Genomic DNA, 25,194 nt, shown 5'->3' with positions numbered 1-25,194 from the left:
AACAAAAGACAGAAAGGGGAATAAGAAAAGTGATAGGCAGAGAAATCTAGGGCAAGAATCAAACAGGATCTCAGTGAAAAAAATAGGGAACGGGACAAGTAATGTTAAAAAGATAAGCCTTAAGGCTTTGTGCAAAGCCCCTTTGGGATGAGCGATCATAATATGATAGAATTCTTCATCAAGATGGAGCGTGACATAGTTGATTGAGACTAGGATCCTGAATCTTAATAAAGGAAACTACGATGGTATGAGGTGCGAGTTGGCTATGATGGATTGGGAAACGTTACTTAAAGGGATGACGGTGGATAGGCCATGGCAAACATTCAAAGAGCACATAGGTGAACTGCAACAATCGTTTATTCCTGTCTGGCGCAAAAGTAAAACAGAAAAGGTGGCCAAACTTGCCTTACAAGGGAAATTAGAGATAGGATTCGATCCAAGGAAGAGGCATACAAATTGGCCAGAAAAAACAACAGCCCTGAGGACTGGGAGCAGTTTAGAATTCAGCAAAGGAGGACCAAGGGGTTGATTAAGAAGGGGAAAATAGAGTACGAGAGTAAGCTTGTGCGGAACATAAAAACTGACTGTATAAGTTTCTATCGGTATGTGAAGAGAAAAAGATTGGTGAAGACAAATGTAGGTCCCTTACAGTCAGAAACAGGGGAATTTATAATGGGGAACAAAGAAATGGCTGACCAACTAAATACACACCTTGGTTCCATCTTCAGAGGAAGACACAAATAATATAGAAAAATGTTGGGAAAAACAGGGTTTAGAGAGAGGGAGGAACTGAAAGAAATCAGTATTAATAGGGAAATGGCGTTGGGGAAATTGATGGGATTGAAGGCCGATAAATCCACAGGGCCTGATAATCTACATCCCAGAGTACTTAAGGAAGCGGCCCTAGAAATAGTGGATGCATTGGTGGTCATCTTCTGAGATTCTATAGACTCTGGAACAGTTCCTACAGATTGGAGGCTAGCTAATGTAACCCCACTATTCAAAAAGGGAGGTAGAGAGAAAACAGGGAATTATAGACCAGTCAGCCTGATGTCGGTAGTGGGGAAAATTCTAGAGTCCATTATAAAAAACTTAATAGCTGAGCACTTGGAAAACAGTGGTAGAATCGGACGAGTCAGCATGGATTTACAAAAGGGAAATCATGTTTGACAAATCTACTGGAATTTTGAGGATGTAACTAGTAGAGTTGATGAGGGGGAGCCAGTGGATGTGGTTTATTCGGACTTTCAGAATGCTTTCGTCAAAGTCCCACATAAGAGATTAGCATGTAAACTTAAAGCGCATGGGATTGGGTGCAGCACATTGAGATGGACAGAAAACTGGTTGGCAGACAAGAAACAAAGAGTAGGATTAAACGGGTCTTTTTCCAAATGGCAGGCAGTGACTACTGGAGCACCGCAGGGATTGGTGCTGGGACCACAGCCATTCACAATATATATTGATTTAGATGAGGGAACTAAATGAGACTTATAAAGAAGGCAAATGCACATGGGATACAGGATAATTTAATAAGGTGGATTCAAAATTGGCTTAGTTGTAGGAGACAGAGGATGATGACAGAAGGATGTTTTAGTGACTGGAAGCCAGTGTCTAGTGGCGTACCACAGGGATCTGTGCTCGGTCCCCTATTATTTGTCATTTATATAAACGACATAGATGACTATGTGGGGGGTAGGATTAGTAAGTTTGCGGATGACACAAAAATTGGCCGGGTGGTTAACTGTGAGGTTGAGTGTTTTGGGCTACAGGAAGATTTAGACGGGATGGTCAAATGGGCAGATAAGTGGCAGATGGAATTTAACCCTGAAAAGTGAGAGGTGATACTCCTTTGGAAGGAGTAATTTGACAAGGAAGTATTCAATGAACAGCATAACACTAGGAGGTTCTGAGGAACAAAGGGACCTTGGCGTGTGTGTCCAAGATCTCTGAAGGCGAAGGGGCATGTTAGTGGGGTGGTGAAAAAGGCATATGGGATACTTGCCTTTATCAATCCAGGCATAGATTACAAAAGTTGGGAGATCATGTTGGAGTTGTATAGAACCTTGGTGAGGCCACAGCTGGAGTACTGTGTGCAGTTCTGGTTGCCACATTATAGGAAGGATGTGATTGCACTGGATGGGGTGCAGAGGAGACTCACCAGGATGTTGCCTGGGATGAAACATTTAAGTTATGACGAGAGGTTGGATAGACTTGGGTTGTTTTCATTGGAGCAGAGAAGACTGAGGGGCAACTTGATCGAGGTGTACAAGATTATGAGGGGCATAAACAGGGTGGATAGGGAGCAGCTGTTCCCCTTAGTTGAAGGGTCAGTCACAAGGGGGCCTAAGTTCAAGGTGAGGGGCAGGAGGTTTAGGAGGGATGTGAGGAAAAACTTTTTTACCCAGAGGGTGGTGACGGCCTGGGAGGGTGGTGGAGGCAGGTTGCCTCACATCCTTTAAAAAGTACCTGGATGAGCACTTGGCAAGTCATAACATTCAAGGCTATGGGCCAAGTGCTGGTAAATAGGATTAGGTAGGTAGGTCAGGTGTTTCTCACGTGTCGGCGCAGACTCGATGGGCCGAAGGGCCTCTTCTGCACTGTCATTCTGTGAATATCTCCAAATTTGCAGATGACACAAAGCTGGGTGGGAGGGTGAGCTGTGAAGAGGATGCAGAGATGCTTCAGTGTGATTTGGACAAGCTGAGTGAGTGGCCAATTGCATGGCAGATGCAGTATAATGTGGATAAATGCGTGTTTATCCACTTTGGCAGCAAAAACAGGAAGGCAGATTATTATCTGAATGGCTATGAATTGAGAGGGGAGTGTGCAACGAGACCTGGGTGTCCTCATACACCAGTCGCTGAAGGTAAGCATGCAGGTGGTAAAGGAGGCAAATGGTATGTTGGCCTTCATCGCCAGAGGATTCAAGTACAGGAGCAGGATGTCTTGCTGCAATTATACAGGGCCTTGGTGAGACCACACCTGGAATATTGTATGCAGTTTTGGTCTCCTTATCTGAGGAAGGATGCACTTGTTATAGAAGGAGTGCAGCAAAGGTTTACCCGACTGATTCCTGGGATGTCGGGACTGACATATGAGGAGAGATTGAGTTAGTTAGCATTATATTCGCTGGAGTTCAGAAGAATGAGGGGGGATCTCATAGAAACCTATAAAATTCTAACAGGACTAGACAGGGTAGATGCAGGATGTTCCCGATGGCGGGGGAGTCTAGAACCAGGGATCACAGTCTGAGGACACGGGCTAGGCCATTTAGGACTGAGATGAGAAGAAATTTCTTCACCCAGAGAGTGGTGAGCCTGTGGAATTCACTAGCACAGAAAGCAGTTGAGGCCAAAACTTTGTATGTTTTGAATAAGTTAGATATAGCTCTTAGGGCAAAAGGGACCAAAGGATATGGGGAGAAAGCAGGAGCAATTTAACATTCGTTTACTGTACTTAACTTAAAGTAGCGTTTTTTTTTCAACTAGAGGCATGACAGGGCAGCTCAGTCCTGTGTTATGTACCGCCTGCAACATGTGGGAAATCCTAATCACTCCTTGTGTTCTGACCGACCATGTGTGCAGGAAGTGGCACCAGCTGCAGCTACATGAGCTCCGAACTTCGGAGCTTGAGCGGCAGCTGGAGGCACTGAGGTGCATCCGCGAGGCTGCAAGTTTCATGTATAGCACGTTTTTAGATGTGGTCACCCCACAGCTTACGGAAGTGCAGACAGAGAGGGAATGGGTGACCGTCGGTCAGAAGAAAGGTGTCAGGCAAGTAGTCAGGAAATCCCCAGGGTGCATCTTGCTTGAGAACCGTTTTTCTGTGTTGGTGAGAATGACGGTTCCTCTGGGGAGTGCAGCCACGCTCATGGCACTGGCTCAGCTGCACAGTGGGGGAGGAAAAAGAGGGGAAGAGCAATAGTGGTAGGAGACTCGATAGTAAGGGGAACAGACAGGCCTTTCTGCGGCTGGAGATGTGACTCCAAGATAATATGTTGCTTCCCCGGTGCCAGGGTCAAGGATGTCACTGGCTGCAGGGCATTCTAAAAGGAGGAGGGCAAACAGACAGAGATTGTGGTACACATTGGTACCAACAACATAGGTAGAGAGAGGGATGAGGTCCTGCAAGTAGAATTTAGGGAGCTCGGAAACAGGTTAAAAAACAGGATCTCAAAGGTAGTAATGTCTGGATTACTTCCGATGCCATGTGCGAGTGAGTATAGAAATAGGAGGTTAGTCCAGATGAATGCGTGGCTGGAGAGATGGTGCAGGAGGGAGGACTTTAGATTTCTGGGACATTGGGACCTTTTCTGGGGGCGGTGGGACCTGTACAAGGCGGATGTGTTGCACCTGAACCGGAATGGGACCAATATCCTTGCAGGGAGGTTTGCTAGTGCTGTTGGGGAGGGTTTAAACTAACTTGGCAGAGGGATGGGATCCTGAGAGGAGGTTCAGTAGGGGGAGATGCACAGCCAAAATTAGAAGAGAGAGCAAGTGAGTCCGGAAGGCATAGAAATTGCAGGCCATTTAAGGCACAAGGGAGTTTGGCAAGGTTGGATGGTATTGATTTTAATGCATGGAGTCTGACAAATAAGGCAGATGAGTTGAGCGCACAAATTAACACATGGAAGTATGATGTCATTGCTGTCACAGAGACATGGTTGAGAGAGGGGCAGGATTTGCAACTCAATATTCCAGGATACAGGGTCTTCAGGCGAGACAGGGAAGGATGTAAAAGAGGAGGGGGTATCGCAATATTGATCAAGGAATCAATTACAGCAGTAAGGAGGGATGACATCTTAGAAGGTTCCTCAAATGAAGCCATATGGGTAGAACTGAGAAACAAAAAAGTAGCAATCACATTTCTGGGAGTGTACTACAGGCCCCTAAAACAGTCAGAGAAATAGAAGAGCAGATATGTCGGCAAATTTCAGAGTAGTGTCAAAATAATAGGGTAGTAATAGTGGGGGATTTCAACTTCCCCAACATTAACTGGGTTAGTCATAGTGTGATAGGTTTAGAGGGAGTGGAATTCTTAAAATGCATCCAGGAGAGCTTTTTAAGTCAGTACGTAGAAGGCCCTACAAAAGAGGGGGCGGTCCTGGACTTAATTTTAGGGAATGAAGCCGGGTAAGTGGTAGAGTTATCAGTGGGGGAGCATTTTGCAGATACTGATCATAACTCCGTTAGATTCAAGGTTGTTATTGAAAAGGACAAGGTTGGGCCAGAAACCAGAGTTCAAAATTGAGGGAAGGCTGATTTTAATAAGATATAATTTGGCCAGCGTGGATTGGGAGCAGCTACTTTTACTTTTTGTCGGTGTACACAAGTGAGAGGGATGACGTAGGTATGGAAATCAGACAGAAGAACTGTGATATAAGTGAAGAAATTAGCATAGAAAGGGAGGAGGTTCTAAGTGGTCTGGCAGGCTTAAAAGTAGATAAATCTCCAGGCCCGGATGAAATGTATCCCAGGTTGTTGAGTGAAGCAAGGGAGGAGATAGCAGGGGCGCTGGCAATAATTTTCAATACCTCTGGCTACCGACAAAAAGTATTCATTTAGAACCCTACCTACGTCTTCCAGCTCCACACACAAATTACCATGATGGTCCTTAATGGGCCCTACTCTTTCCCTAGTTATCCTCCTACTCTTAATGTACTTGTAAAATAACTTTGGATTTTCCTTTATTTTATCTGCCAAAGTTTTTTCATGCCCCCTTTTTGCTCTCCTAATTTCCTTTTTAAGATCCACCCTACACATTTTATACTCCTCTAGGGCTTCTGTTGTTTTGAGCCCTCGCTATCTGCCATAAGCCTCCCTTTTTCTCTTTATCCAATCCTGTATATCCCTTGACATCCAGGGTTCCCTGGATTTGTTGGTCCCACCCCTTTGTACTTACTGGAATTTGTTAGCCCTGTACTCTCCCTATTTCCTTCTTGAATAAGTCCCACTGCTCTGGCGCAGATTGACCTAAAAGTAGCTGCTCCCAATCTACGCTGGCCAAATTATATCTTATTAAAATCAGCCTTCCCTCAATTTTGAACTCTGATTTCTGGCCCAACCTTGTCCTTTTCCATAACAACCTTGAATCTAATGGAGTTATGATCTGTCTGATCAAAGATCTGTGGCTCCAGGGTTGGTCAGCTGTGACACCAAAGGCACACAAGTCATGACGCTTTGCAGACATCACCCTCGTTCCAAAGGACTGATAACAACAAAGACGATATAAATGCGAGTATTTCTTATTTAAACACAAACAACTCTTACAAACCGGAACTACCAAGTTTTAACTTTTTTTTACAAAAAGTACACCTGCTTCTTTTCCCAGTGTGCACCTCACCTAGAAAGATTACAATGCTGACTTGTATCCTCTCAACGCCTTAAATAGTATGTTACTGGCTCAAGGATTGTGGTACGCAATGCTATTCTCAATGTTTTGCTACTAATTAGCCTGTTTTTGTATAAAGCAAGCCCAACTTTTATTGCTCATCCCTGCATAACCTGATTTTAATACAGTGAGTGGCTTACTGAGCCACTTCAGAGTGCACTAAAAGTCAAACACATTAATATAGGGCTGGAGACTTAGGCTAGACTGTGCAAGGACAGCAACTAGCCCTTGCTTCGCTATCTTTTTACAGAGTGAATTCAAATTCTGAAACTACCGTGGTGGGATTTGAACTTATGTTCTCACTAGTTCAGACCTCTGCATTACTCGTGTAACAAATACTGCACCAGCTTACGGATGTCTCACTGATGTTATGGAACCTGTGTACACAAATTGACTGCAACTTTTCACTGCATTACAACAGTTACTGCACTTCAAGAAAGTATTAATTGGCTGTGAAGCTCATCAGGGTCCCTTGAGGTCATTATATAAAATGTAAGTTCTTGTTCCTACCATAAATAGCTGTCAGCCATAAAATTAGAAAATATGACTTAGTGCTACAGCTATGGTCCATGGCAGTGGTTCATTTGTAGTTTATTTTCGACCCAAATTACTGTACTCTAATACGTCCTATTTAAACATCCCAATAGTTTTAAAACCTATTAATGCTTTTGCTCTCAAATAGCAGTCCACTTAGGTATAAATCAACAAACAAGTATTGAGATTTATAGTAAAACAAAACAATCTACAACCTTTTGGACGGGGGCTAGAAAATACGTTATCAAAAGATGATTTCCACCACAAACAGCAGCTGCCTGTTTCATGTTCTGTATCCACTATTTTTCCGTAAAACAGAAGACATCTCACATGTACCTCAAAACGGAATGGAAAACTGAAGTTCAGGTTGTGTGCCTTGTTGTGCCAATCTAGTAAAGAATATGAACTAAAAGATAGTTTGTTCCATCCCCAAGAAAGGAGATTCACCTTGGCTCAAGTAAAGCAGGAAATATCCCGAATGAAAATTTTCTCACCAAATTTACACACTCAGTCGAAGAGTTGCCAGATTATTATTCTGGCTGTGAAATTTCAGTCAGACTCAGCTAAACTGGACAGTGCAGCAATGGAGAAAAACTGCATTATATCAGTTAGATAGCTGGAAGCAATTGTTCCTCAGAATCCACTGCATGTCACAACATGTGACTTGCTTTCGATAAAGCTTTAACATAACAGCTTAAGAAATAGGAGCAAGATAAGGCCATTCAGCCCCTCGAGCCTGCTCTGCCAGTCAATAAGATCATGGCTGATCTGATGTGGCCCGAACTCCACTTATCTGCCTGTTCCCCATAATCCTTGACTCCTTTGTCAATGGAAAAATCTGTTTAACTCAGTCTTGAATATATCCAATGACCCAGTCTCCACTGCTCACTGGGAGAAAGAATTCCAAAGATTAATGACCCTCAGATGAAGTTTCTCCTCACTTCAGTCTTAAATGGGAGACCCTTTATTTTGAAACTTTGTCCCCTGGTTCTTGATTCCCCAAGAGAGAAAACATCCTCAGCACCTACCCTGTCAAGTCCCCTCAGAACCTTATATACTTCAATGAGATCACCTCTCATTCTTCTGAACTGCAATGAGTATATGCCCAACTTACTCAACCTTTCCTCATAAGACAACCGCTTCACCCCAGGAAGCAGCCTAATGAACCTTCTTTGAACTGCCTTCAATGGAAGTCTATTCCCCCCTAAGTAAGATGGCCAAAACTGCACAGTACTCTTGGTGTGTACAGTTTTCTGTATCCACCAAACCAGAGAATCCAAAAGCTGTGGCACTAAACTGCATATCACAAGGTTGCTGCACTTGTGCATAACCAATATATACTCCCCGTACTTGGATACTTGGCTTTCTGAAAATCAGATTATGCTGTGGTATATATGCATGCCCTGACAGTCTGCACATGTTGTGGTATTCCCAGCTTTGGAGGAGCTTAGTGAGTAACAAATTATAACTCAGTCAATTTCAGACACTCAGCACAATAAGTCAGATGTTACTTTGAAATATAAAGTACAAGTCCCACCATCCTGTTGCTCACCCTGTTATTGTACTTTACATAGAATTTAGAGCACAGAAAACGGTCAATCGGCTCAACTGGCCAATGCTGGAGTTTATGCTCCACACGAGCCTCGTACTCAGTACTTTTGATATTTCTGCTTCATATTTTGATTAAGCATCACAAAATATTGTTATTAAATTTTCAGATTCTGTAATTGCATATAACCACTGCAATCATAGTTGGACCAAGTTTGTACAGTTAATCACATCTATTAAATACTTCAGTTTCCAGCTATGCACTATACATGGAATGGAAATCTGAATAATGCCTTGAGCAGATACACACACACACTTAGCTGACATTTCGGTAGCTTTAACAGGACTAATAGCATTAATAATTTTAAATGTTTCCAATTTTGACTCTGTACTTAAAAGGTCATGTTATACACAATACTGGACATTATCAGGAGAAAGCATCCCTGAATACAGTTCTAGTCATTATTCCAAACATTGTTTTGACCATGGGGGGATTTTATGCATTGCCTGTTGAGAATAAACGTGGAGCTGCATTTATTGACTGTGGCTCTCTCGCCCTTTCAAAATTCTGGTTTAAATTCTTTCCAAAGAGATTTTCTCATCAATCCAAAAAGCAAGCTTTAGGAAGTCAGTTCAATCATTGCTTTGGTTTTCATAGTTTAGAAAAATAAGGTACAATATTTCTTCCTGCATGTAGTACATGCCTACAATCCATATAATCAATGATATTAAGACAAGATGTGAAATAATAGATTTTCTATAAACTGAGCTTCCATTTTAGAATGAGATTCTTTACTTGATGGTTTCACAGGGGCATTCACTGTGTTGTATAGCTACTGAACTTGGGACCAAGAAACATTGATATGAGTTCCTGCTGCAGATTGGTAGGTAAATTTAATTGTTCTAATATAGTTGCACAACAAAAGCTCAATCCATGCTTGTATCCCAGAACAGATGCTGAACTGCAGGTTACCTATGCTGAGCAGACATCCTCCCAGGAAAATAAATGGCCCAAAATCAGCTTAGAATGAGCATATGAACTTCAATTTGAACTCAGCTCTTCAGCTGAGATATCTGGAGCTTGGTCACTCGTTGGTCATTGATTTTACTCTGAACACTGCACTTGAAAGCCTGCTGCAATCTCATATTTTAGCTGTTCATACCCCTGTCTTCTCTACTCCACCATGGTTATGACACAGAAACTGGCCAATATTTAATATAAAAGCATATTGCTTGACATGCACACGTGTATATGCAGTTTCACACATTTATTCATTGAACAGCTTTTAAACAGTCATGTTTTTTCTGTAGTTCCTTGTTCACCATTCAAAATTGCCAGATAAGACAGGCAATAGTGAGCAGGAGGCAGCATTCTCCCTCAACTTCAAAATAAAATGGCCACAATTTTTGACGATAGCAGTACAATGGCAAATTCAAAAATAAATGACACCAAAGCCACATCTTTTCTCCAATACTAAACTTTAAGAAAATTTAAATAAAGTAATGTTTCCCTCTTTAGCAGTTTACAAACCTTATTTAATTTTCTTTTAAATTCATTCACAGGGTGTGGGCTTCGCTGGCTGTGCCAGCATTTATTGCCCATCCCTAGTTGCCCTTGAGGGTGGTGAGCTGTCTTCTTCAACCGCTGCAGTCCAGGTGGTGTAGGTGCATCCACAGTGCTGTTAAGAAGCAAGTTCCAGGATTTTGACCCAGCGACAGTGAAGTAACTGCAATATATTTTCAAGTCAGGATGGTGAGTGACTTGGAGGGGAACTTCCAGGTGGTGGTGTTCCCATCCATCTGCTGCCCTTGTCTTTTTGGTGGTAGTGGTCACGGGTTTGGAACATGCTGTCTGAGGAGCCTTGGTGAATTCTTGCAAAGCATTTTGTAGATGGTACACACTGCTGCTACTGTGTGTCAGTGGTGGAGGGAGTGAATGTTTGTGGATGTGGTGCCAAGCAAGTGGGCTGCTTTGTCCTGGGCAGTGTCAAGCTTCTTGAGTGTTGTTGGAGCTGTACTCATCCAGGCAAGTGGAGACTATTCCATCACACTCCTGACTTGAGCCTCGTAGATGGTGGGCAGGCTTTGGGGAGTCAGCTGGTGAGTTACTCGTCGCATGATTCCTAGCCTCTGACCTGCTCTTGCAGCCATAGCATTTATATGGCTAGTCCAGTTCAGTTTCTGGTCAACGGTCACCCTCAGGATGTTGATAGTGAGAGATTCAGTGATGGTAATGCCATTGAAAATCAAGGGGTGATGGTTAGATTCTCTCTTGTTGGAGATGGTCATTGCCTTGTGTGGCACGAATGTTACTTGCCACTTGTCAGCCCAAGCCTGGATATTGTCCAGGTCTTGCTGCATATGAACATGGACTGCTTCAGTATCAGAGGAGTCGTCAACATGCTGAACATTGTGTAATCATCAGCAAACATCCCCACTTTTGACCTCATGATGGAAGGAATGGCATTTCAACAACTGATTTAGGTTGAAAGCTTTATGACCGTAGACAATAGTTTCTTCAAATCAGTGTCTGGTCACTATTCAATTCGCCAGACGTTCATAGGAATGTCATTTTAATGTCAAACTTCATTCTTTACTGCACCACTCAGCATAAACTTTGATCACTTCCTAGCTCAGAAATAGAGCATAGGCTAAGAACTCCATCTGGAGACTTGATAGACGAATACTCCATGTCCCAACTGTATTAATAGTTGTTTAGCACATTGAAACCTGGATTTGAATCCATCCAAAACTCAGTAGAGACCAGTAATGTTTTTAACTTTTAGAATCCAAAAACTCAGGTATTCACTAAAAGAACAAAGCCACAAGGTTCACGGTTTAAACAAAAGATTTTTACTATACAAAAATCAAAGAGCATCAACTATAATGATTACACTATTTTAAACAGTTACATTAAAGGATAATAAAAAATACAAACACACAATTACTCACACTGCAAATCAAATGTCTTAACTCAACTTTCCTTCTACACCCATTAGACTTACACCCCAAAACCATCAAGTCAGATACTTATCAAAACTTGGAAGATTAACCACTCGGTTTGGGTATTACATCAACAATTTGTATACGGGCTGAGATTTCTTGGGCCTTCTATTTACTTCCAGCAAGGTTGTACCTTTAAACCTCCTCCAGCTATTCTAAGGTTACAAATTCACCTTTCAAAATAGGCACCTTTGATGTCTTAAGCATAACCACCTCAGGTTAGAACTCTCCTGGTTCACATATTCTTTAACTATGGGATGTTGTATCTAAAATTCACTCTATCTCTCTTCAGCTTGGCCATACCAGAAATTCAACTCACCATTGGAGTCCTTCAATTAACAAGAGTTTTAATTCTTATCGCCAACACCCAGAATTTCAATCTCACACCAGCTTGTAGTTAACTCTCAAAGTGAACTGCTTGAACCAAGAACCACGCCTAGGAGCCTACTCACCCCTATAATTAACGATTTTTTTTCACTATTCATCTCTCAAGCAACATGAGCCCATGATTATTTACTGCAACCCAGTTTTTTTTTTAAAGAAATAATCAGATCTTAGTTCTTAAAGGGACCATCACCTCACACAAAACATAGGTTTTTTTTTCCCCCAAAAACAGGTGGGTCATCACAGTATGATTCGCAGGGGGGCCTTTTTGGGGAAAGCAAGTAAAGAGGGGAAAATAGAAGGGCAGTTCACACTTCAGATTTCACAATTCTCCGCACCTGATATATATTGATCAGTTTCCCCTCCAATGAGGGAACAAACTGGATTTGAACATGAAGATGAGAATTTTAAATTGGAGGTACTGGAGCAACCAGAATCCAAATGCAGGTCAGCAAGCAATTGGAATTTGATGTGGGTTAGACTAGGACAGGGTTTTTGATGAGCGGCAGTTTAGAGTCATGAATAGAAAGTCAGCCAAGACTGGTCATGTTAAAGGTGACAAAGGCACGATGAAGATTTCAGCAACAGAGGGGCTGAGATGGGAGAAATTGCAGAGCTTGAAATAAGACAGCCCCTGATATCGGAGGAAATAGGATCAAATGCTCAGGGTCAATAATGACAGCAAGCTTGCAAACCGTCTGGTTCATTCTGAGACAGGGCACAGGAAAGGGAATGAATTGGTTTTGAGTGTATGGAATTTGTGGGGCAGGTGGAGGTGGGGGTGCGTGGAGATTAACTTGATGACTTATGTCCTCCCAGTGCTTAACCAGAAAAAATGGTTGCTCATCCAGGACTGGATGCCCTACAAGCACTAACATCAAGAATGGAGGAGTAAAGAGGGAGAAAAATAAGAGAGAAATGATGGCATTAGAGTTAGGTGTCATTCAGCACACCTCATGTCTTGGGATAATATCACCACAGAGCAACATGTAGATGAGAAAGAAGCCAAAGGAAAAATTTGGGAGATTATGGAGATAAAAGTGCAGGGTCAGGAAAAGCAAATATTACTAGAGATACCCTAGCTACAATTAGATCTCTAGGAGTGGAACCAAGCATTGACAGTCCCATTGAACTGATTGAACAGGAGAGGTATTGGAGGACGACAGTTCAGTTGATCACAAAGATTGCAGAGAGGCCAGGAAAGACACATTGTGGACAATGGATGTGACTTCAATTAGCACTGTTTCAGTGTTGCAAAATATGGAACGCTTGTCCACAAAATATAGAATTTGCTTGTCATCCTTGCGCAGGGGCCATGCTAATCTTCTCTGTATCATTCCAATTTTAGTATATGTGCTACCAAAGTAAGCACATTAGCACTGTTTCAGTGAACCTATGACAGAGAATCAAACACAGTTGTAAGATTAAAACAGAAAATGCTGGAAAAACTCAGCAGGTCTGACAGCATTGCTAGATAGGGAAACAGAGCTAATGTTTCGAGTCCGTATGACTCTTCTTTAGGTCATAGATTTGAGAGGTGACAATGCATTCAAGTACTTTGGAGAGGAGATCGTGTGGTTGTTTTCATGGACAGGCATTGAGGGTGTTTTCTTTTGACGAGGATATAACAGTGATTTTAAATGGCAGGAGGACAGGACAGAAGGAGAGGGGTATTAGCCAGCATCAGGGCAGGAAGTTCAATTGAAATAGTAGATATCAGAAGGTGGGTCTCACATACATGATGATCTGAGAGCTTCTCGAATGTTGTTAGAGCTGCACTCAGCCAGACAAGTGGAGAGCATTCCATCAAACTCCTGACTTATGCCTTGTCGATTGTGAACAGGCTTTGGGGAGTCAGGATGAGAGTTACTTGCTGGAGAATTCCCAGCCACCCCTCCCCCCCTCCCAGAATTTGAAGGTGTGGGATTTGAACATCGGAATGCTGTTGAATGTCAAGGAGAGGTGGTTAGACTCTCTCCCATTGGAGATGGTCATTGCCTGGCACTCAAGTAGCAAATAATGTTCATACCACACATAAGCCCAACCCTCAATGTTGTCCATGTGGACACTGATAGCTTCACTAACTGATCTGTTGCAAATTGAACTGAACAGCCCAATTTCTGATCTAAAACAGGAAGATAGGCCATTGATGAAGCAGCTGATGCCTAGGGCTAGGACACCGCCCGGAAAAACTCCTGGAGCAATGTCTTGAGACTGCGATGATTGTCCTTCAACAACCACAACCATCTCCCTTCGTGCTAAGTTTAACTCCAACTAGTGGAGAGTCTCACACCCGATTCCCAATGACTTCAATTTTATAAAAGCAAAAAACTGCAGATGCTGGAAATCCAAAACAACAACAAAAATACCTGGAAAAACTCAGCAGGTCTGACAGCATCTGCGGAGAGAAATACAGTTAACGTTTCGAATCCATATAACTCTTCAACAGAACTAAGGAAAAATAGAAAAGAGGTGAAATATAAGCTGGTTTAAGGGGGGATGGGACAAGTAGAGCTGTATAGAGGGCCAGTGATAGGTGGAGATTGCTAAAAGATGTTATAGACAAAAGGACAAAGAGGTGTTGACGGTGGTGATATTATCTAAGAAATGTGCTAATGGTGACATTAAGGGTAGAAAGCAGGACAAGCAAGGGACAGGTAGCCCTAGTGGGGGTGGGGTGGGGGCAAGGGATCGAAATAGGCTAAAAGGTAGAGATAAAACAATGGATGGAAATACTTTTAAAAATAATGGAAATAGGTGGGACAAGAAAAATCTATATAAATTATTGGAAAAAGGGGGATCGGAAAGGGGGTGGGGATGGAGGAGAGAGTTCATGATCTAAAATTGTTGAATTCAATTTTACTCTGGCTTCTTGATGCCACACTTAGTCAAATGCTGCCTTGATGTCAAGGGCAGTCACTCTCATCTCTGCTCTTCTGTACACATTTGGACCAAAGGTATAATGAGCGCTGGAGCTGACTGGTTGTGGTGGATGCTCAACTGGGCAGTGAGGTTACTGATGATCACTGTCACTATATTGGGTAAGAAGAATGCATTCTGCTAATTATTTGGTGACAATTGTATTGTGACTTCACAAAATGTACATACGTTTTCAAAAAAGAAAATGCATTTGCTTAATTATTGAACTATCTTAACTTGAAGAAAACAAGCTCAGGAACCATGCACAATACCCAGCAGCAATTTACAGAAGTATCGACATATAGATTTATTTTGAAGGAAGATATTCCTACATACAATGATACCATGTGAAGTGCTAATTAACTGGTAGGACACCAAACTCAGCAAAGATTAATTCATTAGCACAATTAGAACCCACTGAGCTGGCTCTAATAGCAAACAAATAAGAACCTTTTTACAAACTTCTTACAAGCCAAGCAAGCACAGCTTACAAATAATTTTTCATAATGTTATTAATACCTCATTGAGAATTTGGTATACCCAAGGTTAATCCTATCATTGGACCATAACAGAGGTAATAATTTGTTTGGATAAAATTGCTTCCACTGTTCACTGTTGCAAACTAAATGAAAACAAAATTCTGCGACTGATGGAGTAGAAAAATGGCTTAGGACTCCGACTGTTAGTCGCACGATAGTGACCTCCCTGAAGTGATGGGTCTGTTTTCTTAGAATGTGATGCCTCCCGAAGAGGCATATCAGGATGCATCATGGGATTACCCAGGCTTGGCCAAGTTGCGGAAAGAAGTTTAAGGGTTGGCAGTTTCGAGACAAAAAAAACTAGAATGCATGTGATCTTTTGGAAAGGCTCAGAAGCTGATGACTAGTTTGTGGAACAGTCCATGATAAAGCTAAAGGAATGTGACCGTTGGGTCAGGATAAAATAAGTTATGAATGGTCTTTTGAGTTATATTGCAATAAACCGATAGTTTGACCTCAGGGTCAAGATATGCAGAATATTAAGGTGAGGTGATGGCGTAGTGGTATTGTCGCTGGACTAGTAATCCAGAGACCAGATTACACTCCGGGGACCTGGGTTTAAATCCCACCATGGCAGATGGTGGAGTTTGAATTCAATAAAAATCTGGAACTGAAAATAAAACCAGTCGATTGTTGTAAAAACCCATCTGGTTCACTAATGTCCTTTAGGGAAGGAAATATGCCATCCTTACTTGGTCTGGCTGACATGTGACTCCAGACCCACAGCAATGTAGTTGATTCTCAAATGCCCTCTGAAATGGCCTAGCAAGCTACTCAGTTGTATCAAACTGCCACAAAGTCTCAAAAAGGGAATGAAACCAGACAGACCATACGGCATGGGCCTAGGCACCGGAAATGACAACAGCAAACAGCCCTGTTGACCCTGCGAAGTCCTCCTTACTAACATCTGGGGGCTAGTGCCAAAACTGGGAGAACTGTTTCACTATCTGTAAGGTATGATTACGTGAGGATGACTTTGTCACCACCATCGCCAGAGGTGGAGGCACAGTGGCATAGACTAAAGAGGGAGTTGCTCTGGGAGTCCTCAAGATCGACACCGTACCCAGTTTCATGGCATCAGGTCAAACATGGGCAAGGAAACCTCCCCCAGTTGATGAATGAGTGCTCCTCTGTGTTGAGCACCAGTTGGAGGAAGCATCGAGGGTGGCAAGGGCGCAGAATGTACTCTGGATGGGGGACTTCAATGTCCATCACCAAGAGTGGCTTGGTAGCACCACTACTGACTGAGCTGGCCGAGTCGTAAATGACAAAGTTGGTGAAGGAACCAACAAGGGGGGGAAAACATACTTGACCGCATCCTCACCGACCTGCCTGCCACAGATGCATCTGTCCATGACAGTATTGGTAGGAATGACTACACAGTCCTTGTGTAGGCAAAGTCCCACCTTCACATTGAGGATACCCTCCATTGTGCTGTGTGGCACTACCACCGTGTTGAGTGGGATTGATTTCGAACAGATCTAGCAACTCGAGACTTGGTATCTATGAGGCACTGTGGGCCATCAGCAGCAGCAGAATTATGCTCAAACACAATATGCAACCTCATCGCCCGGCACATCCCCCACTCTACCATTACCATCAAGCCAGGGGATCAACCCTGGTTCAATGAAGAGTGCAGGAGGGCATGCCAGGAGCAGCACCAGGCATACCCAAAAATGAGGTGTCAACCTGGTGAAGCTACAACACAGGACTACTTGCGTGCCAAACAGCATAAGGAGCAAGTGATAGACAGGGCTAAGCGATCCCACAACCAACAGATCAGATCTAAGCTCTGCAGTTCTGCCACATCCAGTCGTGAATGGTGGTGGACAATACAACAACTCACTGGAGGAAGAGGCTCCACAAATGTCCCCATAAACAATGATGGGTGAACCCAGCACATCAATGCAAAAGATAAGGCTGAAGCATTTGCTATAATCTTCAGCCAGTAGTGCCGAGTGGATGATCCATCTCGGCCTCTTCCGGGGGTCCCCAGCATCATAGATGCCAGTCTTCAGCCAATTCGATTCACTCCACGTGATCGAGAAATGGCTGAAGGCACTGGATACTACAAAGACTATGGGCCCTGACAATATGCTGGCAATGGTACTGAAGACTTGTGCTCCAGAACTTGCCGCAACCTTAGCCAAGCTGTTCCAGTACAGCTACACCACTGGCATCTACCCAGCTATGTGGAAAATTGCCCACATATGTCCTGTACACAAAAAGCAGGACAAATCCAACCCGGCCAATTACCGCCCCATCAGTCGACTCTCCATCATCAGTAAAGTAATGGAAGGGGTCATCAACAGTGCTATCAAGTGGCACTTGCTTAGCAATAACCTGCTCACTGATGCCCAGTTTGGGTTCCACCAGGATCACTCAGCTCCTGACCTCATTACAGCCTTGATTCAAACATAGACAGAAGAGCTGAGCTGCTGAGGTGAGATGTGAGTGACTGCCCTTGACATCAGGGCAACATTGGACCGAGTGTGGCATCAAGGAGCCCTAGCAAAAGTGGAGTCAATGGGCATTGGGGGGAAACTTGCCACTGGTTGGAGTCATAACCAGCACAAAGGAAGATGGTTATGATTGTTGGAGGTCAGTCATCTCAGTTCCAGGGCATCACTGCAGGACTTCCTCAGGGTAGTGTCCTCAGCCCAACCATCTTCAGCTGCTTCATCAATGACCTTCCTTCATCATAAGGTCAGAATTGAGGATGTTCGCTGATGATCACACAATGTTCAGCACCATTCGCAAATCCTCAGATACTGAAGCAGTCCATGTCCAAATGCAGCAAGACCTGGACAATATCCAGGCTTGGGCTGACAAGTGGCAAGTAACATTCATGCCACACAAGTGTCAGACAATGTCCATCTCCAACAAGAGAGAATCCAACCATAGCCCCTTGATGTTCAATGGCATTACCATTACTGAATCTCCCACTATCAACATCCTGGGGGGTTACCATTGACCAGAAACTGAACTGGACTCACCATATAAATATTGTGGCTACAAGAGCAGGTCAGAGGCTAGGACTCGTGCGACAAGTCACTCACCTCCTGACTCCCCAGAGCCTGTCCACCATCTACAAGGCACAAGTCAGGAACATGATGGAATAATCTCCACTTGCCTGGATGAGTGCAACTCCCACAACACTGAAGAAGCTTGACAGGACAAAGCAGCCCACTTCATTGGCACCGCATCCACAAACATTCACTCCCTCCACCACCGACACACAATAGCAGCAGTGTGTACCATCTACAAGATGCACTTCAGGAATTCAACAAGGCTCCTTAGACAGCACCTTCCTAACCCTTCCTCCACGACCACTACCACCGAGAAGGACAATGGCAGCAGATAGTTGGGAATACCACCACCTGGAAGTTCCCCTCCAAGTCACTCACCACCATGACTTGGAAATATGTTGCCATTCCTTCACTGTCACTGGGTCAAAATCTTGGAACTCCCTTCCTAACTGCACTGTGGGTGTACCTATTCAAGGTTCAAGGCAGCAGCTCACCACCACCTTCTCAAGGGCAACTCGGGATGGACCATAAATGCTGGCCTAGCCAGCGAAGCCCACATCCTGTGAATGATCAAAAAAAATGCTAGACACTGCTTTTCTATCTTGACGTTTCACCATAAGTACACGTTTTGGAACTGTGATGAAAGTATAATAATTTTCATAATATTTTTCTGGTTTATTGTAAAGTAGGTTTATGGGGTTAAGTATAGTTGGGTCTGTATGTGTGTCATTTAATTACTGCAAGTAAACTGCATGCTTGAAATCATCAAAAGAAACTAGGTGCTTGACATGCAAATGAGTAAACATGAATGCTGGCTTAGCATATAAGGTGTGAAGGGAATTTGCATTTTTAGATAAATGAAGGGATATTTGGCAGGGATCTTAGTCTGTTTACAACTAGCCAGATAAGCAAGGCTAAGGAATGTGTTTATTTTTCCCCAAAGGTTACTGGCAATATGTAGTGGCATCATGAAAGTTTTTATGTTATGAAGTAACAGCTTCAAAGACATATGGAACAATAGAATTTACATATTAAAAAGACAGAAACATATATAAAGGAGAATGAAAGGCTGTATGTCAGAAGGGCATGTAAGATCTAACAGGGGTGTGTGAAGTAGCCTTAAATGAAGCCTCCAGCATTTGTGCATAAGTCTGCTATGTAACAAAACTGAAGTTGGGGAAAAGCCATTTGGAATTCCACTGTCCAGAGTATTGTGTTAACTTGCTGAGTTTGTTTCAACTCTATAATCTATTTTGGACTGGTGCCTTAAAGGGGACGTAACTGGGGGTCAGGTTAATTAGGAATTTTCTGAGTTATATTGTAATTTTACGTATGTGCTTGAAATATTTTATGTTTTGTTAATAAATATTTTAATTTAATTTTTAAAAAATACCTAAAGGTCTTCACGGACTTATTACTTCCAAATTCAGTGCACACATCTCATAATAAATACAAATTGCAAAACTGTTGCGATAGCGCCACCAAGCTTCCCTTGTAGATTTGGTCCACCAGGCACGTGTCACCTGTCACATCATAACCAATTGGGGGCTCTTTGAGGTATATTTGAAATTCCTCTATTGGTTTGGAGTTAGTGAATCTTAAGGTTATGGAGTACGAAAAGCACATTCACTCAACTCCTGAATTCAAAATGGGAGACTGCAAAAACGGCTGTATCCATGGCTAAAACATTTTTGGAAGTAGAAGATATAACTCTGATTGGGTTACAAAAAGTACCGAAGGCTAAGTTAACAGAATTGGCAAGTAAGTTGCAGTTGACTTTACTTGGAGGGGCAAAGAAAGCAGATATAGTTGAAGTGATAGCACAGCATTTCAAGTTGGAAGTGATATTTGACACAAGTGAGTCACAGGTGGAGGTAGTGAGACTTCAGTTACAAATGAAGAAGTTGGAATTTGATCAAGCAATGGAAAATGAAAAAGCGACAAGAGACAAAAAAAAAAAGGGCAGAGAATGAGAAAGAAAGAGAACAAGAGTCTTTCAAAGGGAAATGGAAATGTGAAAATCCAACCTCCAGAGGGAGAAATTAGCAATGGAGGAGGGGGAAAAGGAAAGGCAGATCAGAACTATCCCAAGGCGACATGCCAGGAAGAGCCGCACCAGGAGGCAGGCAGGTTAGAGCTACCAGAGTGCACCCAGATGCAAGGTACCATTAGCCGTGAGCCGCCAGTAGATGGGTTAGGACTGTTCCATGGCCGTGGGCTTGGTAAACTCTCACCAATAAACAGGTAGGTCAGAACTGCCGAATTGCAGGCCAGAGGCAAGGTACCTTATCACATGTCTGGACTAGATGAGAATTAGTACAGACTGGAAGCGTTGATAACTACATTTTTTTAACAGATTCAAAAAACTGAAAGAAAATGACAAAGCAAGGATGGGATCCAGAGAACTACCCAGCTAAACAGAAGGGGTGATGGGATGCTCGGGCTAAGGATAAGAGGAGAAAGGTATGATTATCATTATCAGCAGCTATTTAGGACTGAGTAAACACGTAAAAACTCAGATTGAGAAGAAACAAAATAAGTGCAATACAGGTGCCAGGATCAAGACTTGCATCCCCAGTCAGTATGGATGACAATGACTGGGGAGAACTGAGAAAAGAGGCTGCAGAATGTGCCAGCTGAGATAATGATTGGGACTGGGAGCAGCCACCAGAGTATTATACCATGGCTCCCTCAGCCCCGCACGAGACAGAGATGAAAGAGCCAGTGGCCATGGCCCCCATTGTACACGGACAACAGCGGGACGGTCAGGGGAACACCCAAACGACAGTAAAGTCGGTTCCTTTTACCCTGGCTGAGACACAACTGCTGTCCAGGGACCTACCTACCCCTAGATAAAACCATACAAATACTGATTTCTGGAACAATTTGGAGGAAATACACGATATCTACTCACACCACCCCAAGGACATACAAGTCCTCATAAGATCTAAAGTGCCCCGTCAGATTTGACCACAAACAAACAATGTAGTTACCAGCGGGAGGTGGGCATGACACAAAACCAAGGCAAAGGTACCTATGAATATGCTGGAAGAAAATGCACTGCCTATAAGTGAAAAATTTTAGAAACAAATCACGTCAGTTTAGAATGCTGAGTTTCTGTGCTGAATTTAATAAAGCAATACAGTTTGTTCCAAAATACAAAGATAAGATTGTGGTCTTGAAGTTTGGCAGCAATCCAATTTGAACTTTTCAAAACAGATGAGTTAAAAATGAACTGTTAAAATCACGTGAGTCAAGTCATTGTTAAAGGAGGATGTTGTTCGCAAACATCAAACATATTTTTTAAATCTCTGCAAAGCAACCTTGTTGACACCGAAATGCCCTGGTGTGTGGTTGCAACTGATTGTGCTACCTGGTCTATAAGGGTTAGCGAACCCATAGCCATGACTGGGAGATTATTTTACATACCAGACATACATTGGTGGAACTGTTAAACATCAGTAGATTAAAGACAGTCTTAGACAGCAGGAGAGCTACATCTGCTGCCCAGCATCCTGATGAGACTGCAGGTGACTCCTAACCAAGTGACCAGACTAACCCCGTTCAAAATAATGATCTGACAAGCCATGAGGCTGCTCAAGAGCACTTGTATAGGCAGTGAGGACGTACGGCCAGCTTGGGAAAGGGTTAAATGAATCAAGCAGTTGCATAAGCAATTGCATGACCTGAGACAGGAGGTTAGGGACTAGCAGATTATCAGGGATATGGAAATGGATATGGCAGGAGAAATGGACAGACTGCCAGAAGTAGGGGATCAAGTGGTGGTCTGAGCTCTGCCCATAAAACCAGGTTTAGCATCCCACTGACAAGGTTCTTACAAGGTCCTGATGATTAGTGATGCTTCGTATGCGTGGACATGAAAGAGAAAGGTCGGTGGAAACACTGGACACAGGTTAAGAAATGTGGAGACGCAAAGAATAATAAGGACTAACCGGTGATGACTGGCGCCCGTTATGCTCTCTCTTACAGGGACACGAATACCGTAACATTGCTAATATGTTTGACGGCCACGATTAGCCTCAGCATAGGAGAAACCAAGACAGTCAACCAAGGGACCCAACCAAGCCTGTTCTACAAGAGCTTGAGTGACGTCAACTGTCATTAAGGGCAATTAAATATCACCATTAACAAACAAGTATACCTAAAATGTATCCCACGGCACATGGGAGTGGAACAAAAGCGCCACGAGAAGTACCCTTGGAATCTCCTGAGTAAAGGAAGCAAAGAAAAAGAGACATGTCTGACCCTCCCTGACGAAGTATCAAGTGTCAGGGATAAATGTTTTGATATTGAATGTGTACCAAATATAATGACTGACAGCACCACCTCAGATTCCCGAAGTACCAACCTAACGAACTGGGGAATGTGTCCCAGAGATGGCACAAGAAAGTTTTGGAGGGACTCTCCCACGACCACCCATGACTCCAGTAACAACAATCCCCGAGACGGCATTTCAACCAACTGTGGAACTCTTAAAGGCCAATATAGCCGATGATTTAAAGGAGGACTTACTGACAAACCTGCTTCCCGAGGGGAAGCGAATCCCAAAGCTGCAACATCTACTAGAATTGCGGAAAGAGGCCCAGGCAGCAATGAAGCAACATCACCGAATTCAACAGAAGTCATTCAACTGGAGAAAGGACATGAAAACCAAACTGGAGGGCGTACCATGGTGGTGGGCAATTTGGGACTGGAGTATTCGGGTGGACATTCATCCTCAGATCAGAATTACCTCTTATATACTGGTGGGGGTACAACTACTAATTGCCGGTGCCGGCAACACCAGAACTGAGCCATTGCTAGGCCAATAACTAAAGCACTATACAAGCCTGGGCAGAAACAGCATATACTACATGTAGTTTAGAAAAAGATGACTGTGCAAATCTAACCCCCTGCCTGGCCAGCAGTGATGGGGGGAGGAGCACAGGATTAGTTTAGCGGTAGTCGGCCATCTTGGGGGTTAATAGCCAAGGGCCAAAAGTGGGTACTGAAGAGGCATTTCAGGATGCATCATAGATTCCCCAGGCTTGGCCAAGTTCCGGATAAGTTTTTAAGTGTTAGCAGTTTAGAAAAAGAAACTAGAATACATGTGATCTTTTGGTCCGGCCCAAAAGCTGATGGCTAGCTTATGGATCAGTCCATGATAAAGCTAAAGGAATGTGACCTTTAGGTCAAGATAAAATAAGTTGATGAATGGTCTATGAGTTACACTGCAATAAACTGATAGCTTGACCTCAGGGTCAAGATATGCAGAATGCTAGACACTGCAGTGAAACGTCAGGATAGATAAGCAAAGTGCATGTTCTGGAAAATCATTTGTGCTAACGGTCAGGTTATCCTGTGATCGTTTTACAAATTCCTCTGGAACTGCAGAGGTGACGAATAGGTCATTCCATGTTTATGCTGTAAACTAATTTGTAATTAAGGGCGTAACAATTAGACATACAAGATAAGAACATTGTGGGTTAATAATGAGTTACCAAGAAGACAGTATAAATATCTGACTGAAACTGTAACTTCGAATTGCTTTTTAGAGCATTTTGAAAGAGCATTCCCCACCTGTGAAGACTTGTACTAAATAAAGTACCACTGCTGAATCTACCTACAGTCGACTGTGTGTTGAGTGTCTTTCAGATGCTCCACCAAGGCTCCTTAGACAGCACCTTCCAAACCCACAACCGCTACCATCTAGAAAGACAAAGGCAGCAGACACATGGGAACACCACCACCTGGAAAGTTCCCCTCCAAGCCACTCACCATCCTGACTTGGAAATATATCGCCATTCCTACACTGTCATTGGGTCAAAATCCTGGAACTCCCTCCCAAACAGCACTGTGGGTGTACCTACATCATATGGATTGCAGCGGTTCAAGGCGGCAGCTCACCACCACCTTCTCAAGGGCAATTAGGGATGGACAATAAGTGCTGGCCTAGCCAGCAACACCCACACCTCATTAACTAATAATAAAAATAACCTCCCACAGCCAAATTCGCAACATAGTCTAGACCCTCACAGCAACATCAACTAATTCAGGCAGTAACAGAGTAACAAAAACTCATGAAAACATGCCTCAATAAGTCAACACTCAAAATGAGAAAAAAGGGCAAGGTTTGTTTTCCTTGCTTTTTCACTCATCAGTAGCCTAGAACACAAAGCTAAACCAACCAATTTCTCTTCTTCGTTGAGAGACTTGCTGCCCAACAGAACACTCTTCGCCAATTCAGGTGCAAAGCAAATTTTTTTTCCAAACCTTAAATCTGGGCAGTTTGTCTGCATTACCAAGTAAATGCCCCTAATTTTGCAAAGCTCGTTATCCCATCAAGACAGGTCACAAGGATAACTGGTGTAGGACATAAAATTGTCACCAGTGCTGAAGGTGACAATTCTGTTTTCATTGGGTAGGCACTGTGCATTATTTCAGCAGTACAGGAAGCTTTACACAAATTCACAAATTACAGACATCTGGTACACCACCAGCTGACTGAAAAGGAAAATATACTCTGATCCTCTACTCAGAGATCTTTCATTTTACTGAGTGCAAGGCTCTCTCAACTCAAAAAAAACCAAAATGGTAGCAGCAAAAGATCCTTAAGCACTGTATAATAAACCTGTTAACTGGGTTTAGAAGGAAATTAATATTGTATACAGGTACAGAAAGTTACAATTTCCTACAGAGAGGAACTTTTGACCTTTGACTTAAAACACATTCAATAGACAATGCCAAACTATTTCAATAGACAACATCGGATAAGTATAAACTATTTCAAATTGCCTAGTATCTAGAAATCGATGACTGGAGCATCATAATAGAAATACACTCTGTAT

General features: G+C 43.0%; 1 protein-coding gene and 1 pseudogene across 3 annotated transcripts in view; both read right to left on the bottom strand.

The window, feature by feature from the left end:
- Positions 1 to 25,194, bottom strand: part of ap3b1a (adaptor related protein complex 3 subunit beta 1a) — a 325,597-nt gene that overhangs the window by 225,293 nt on the left and 75,110 nt on the right. The window lies entirely within an intron of this gene.
- LOC144671997 (U6 spliceosomal RNA) lies at positions 13,114 to 13,231 on the bottom strand (annotated as a pseudogene).

Source organism: Cetorhinus maximus, chromosome 2 (genome assembly GCF_964194155.1).
Source record: "Cetorhinus maximus chromosome 2, sCetMax3.hap1.1, whole genome shotgun sequence".
Lineage (NCBI taxonomy): Eukaryota > Metazoa > Chordata > Chondrichthyes > Lamniformes > Cetorhinidae > Cetorhinus > Cetorhinus maximus.
This window is presented reverse-complemented; position numbering and strand designations above follow the sequence as displayed.